Below are 2,265 nucleotides of genomic sequence, written 5' to 3'. Positions count from 1 at the left end.
TTAACACTCTGAGAATCATTTCTGTGTTGCATGCACAAAAAAACACTTGAAAGGCACATGCACATCTTGCTTGATTTCAATTGAAACTGTCTTTTCCATGGAAAAGGAAGCTGGGCATTTAGGTGTCTTACCCTCGGTCTTAAAGTGCTAACAGAGGATTACTGAGGTAAATGTTGAAAGAGGTTTAGCCACTGTGCTTAGGCACTGCTCTTAATTACATTTCAGCAGAGTGTCCCGCGTGCAGTTGGACGAGAGATCATAGTGATGTCAGGTAAGGGCGGGCTTAAGCAGGCAGATAAAGCCAAGCTAATAGAGATAACATGAATCTGTAATTAAAGGTCTTTTTTAGTTAAGACCAGGAGCTGGCACTTGTTGGCCGAGGCATTTGCGGCAGGACTGAAGACCTCAGTGTGCTGAGAGTTGTGGACTTTCTTGCTGGAGCTTCAGGTCTCATGCTCATTTTGGAATCATTTTGCTTGTTTGGAATGAATGTATTCATATTTTCATCCTGACTGAGAGTTTGGACAGATTCCCATTTCTCTGGCAGAGGTGAGTCTAATGTCTCATCAGTCTTTATGCCTTCAATTTACCTTCCACTATTTGGTGTTTTGCTTGTTTCTGCCATGTATTTTTACCTGTAATGTAAGGATTTAGACTGCATTTTGCATGTTAATTTCACTCATTCATTGCAATGGTGTGCAACAGTGTTATATGCATTACAACTGTCACTTTGAATTATAATAGCATATGCACTTCATTTTAACCAAATAAATTACTTGTTTAAAAAGTGATCAAGGTACTTGATGCTGTTCATATCCTTGTCACTTCCATCCTAGACTTGGATGTCTACCATTGGAATTATCTTGTGCCCTTAAAGGAAGTACATTAAACCAGATGATTATTATCTTCTCTACTATGACCTATCCAAATGCAAGGCTTGATTTAAGTCGTCAGCAGTTTTCCCTTAATTTATTCCTTTAATGAGATTAGCCACAAGCAAATCCTTCCAGTTCAAGTCTGTGACTTGGATATGGCATCACTTGTCACACATTATGCCAAAAACTGCACTTGCTTTGGAAATATGACTAATATTGGGTTTTGCCTTACATATTTATATGTTTAAGCCTCATATGGTATTGTTCTGTAAACATCTTGAATGCTGCAAATCATTAAATGCTTTTGCATGTCTACTCTTAATAATGTGAGAAAAACAATACTAATATTAAGGTGCCTATGCTAGCTTACAATCAGAATGTATAATTTCTTTTTTTGAATAATGAAAATACATATATATAATATATTTAAATATGTATTTTCAAATTCTATAAATGAATACTGATTGATAAAATGACATAGCCATTGGTACATTTTGTGTTTTTATATGAATCTTTAATAATTATTTAAAATATATATATTTATATACATACTTAAATTCAGTGAACAGATCTTAAAATTACCATGTTTTTTTTTTCTTAGCGTGAAGAGCATTTTAATAACCTGAAGAAACTTTATTGGTAAATCTTGCATTTTTATATATTTTTAAACAGTATTTAAAGAATAGTTCTACATATAAAAATTACCATAAATAATAAACACAGATAATAGGCTATCATTTACAGACTCTTCTGTGTATTAGGCAGAGTTTTAACATGGTTGACTGTGTGTCTGCCTGCACCACATTTACCACATAAACCGATTGTATCCCAGATTTATATCCCAAGGTGTTTTTAGGACATCTCTGGGGCTAATGGAGGCTAATAAGCTTAGCACTTAGGGTGTATTGTCCGGTATGCTTACAGGCAAGGTTTGCTGAGGGTAAAACTCTAAACTCTGGGATTACCTCCAACACATCCCTTTAAAATGCTGTATAGTCAGGATTTAGCTAATAGGATCTGAGGGGGGAAGAGGGGCCCTGAAGGTAGTTTGGGGGTTGGCTGACAGCAGGACCACACGCATGCAGGTCAGCAGATGTAGCAGGCAGACTGCTGGACTAACAGGAGGATTACAGGACTCAGATTAGAACAGATCCTCATAACGGGTAATTCGCACAGAGGCTGTCCCCTACAGAATACAGGAGAATTTATCCAGGAATAAAGATCTGCAGATTTAATTATTTAGGCTTGTTATATTACTCCAGTAAACAAATTTTCACAGGTAGAAAAATTTACACTTCACTGATTTTTTTTTTTACATGACATATGAAGTGATTAATATCATAATATAATACTATGTTATAATATAATATAATATAATATAATATAATAT

At 35.2% G+C, this 2,265-nt stretch overlaps 1 pseudogene; it reads left to right on the top strand.

Annotated features, from left to right (window-relative positions):
• The window catches only part of LOC107684397 (sterile alpha motif domain-containing protein 7-like), a 7,575-nt pseudogene continuing 5,310 nt past the window's right edge, over window positions 1-2,265 (top strand).

The sequence above is a fragment of the Sinocyclocheilus anshuiensis genome, unplaced genomic scaffold (genome assembly GCF_001515605.1).
Source record: "Sinocyclocheilus anshuiensis isolate Anshui unplaced genomic scaffold, SAMN03320099.WGS_v1.1 scaffold301, whole genome shotgun sequence".
Taxonomy (NCBI): Eukaryota; Metazoa; Chordata; class Actinopteri; order Cypriniformes; family Cyprinidae; genus Sinocyclocheilus; species Sinocyclocheilus anshuiensis.
This window is presented reverse-complemented; position numbering and strand designations above follow the sequence as displayed.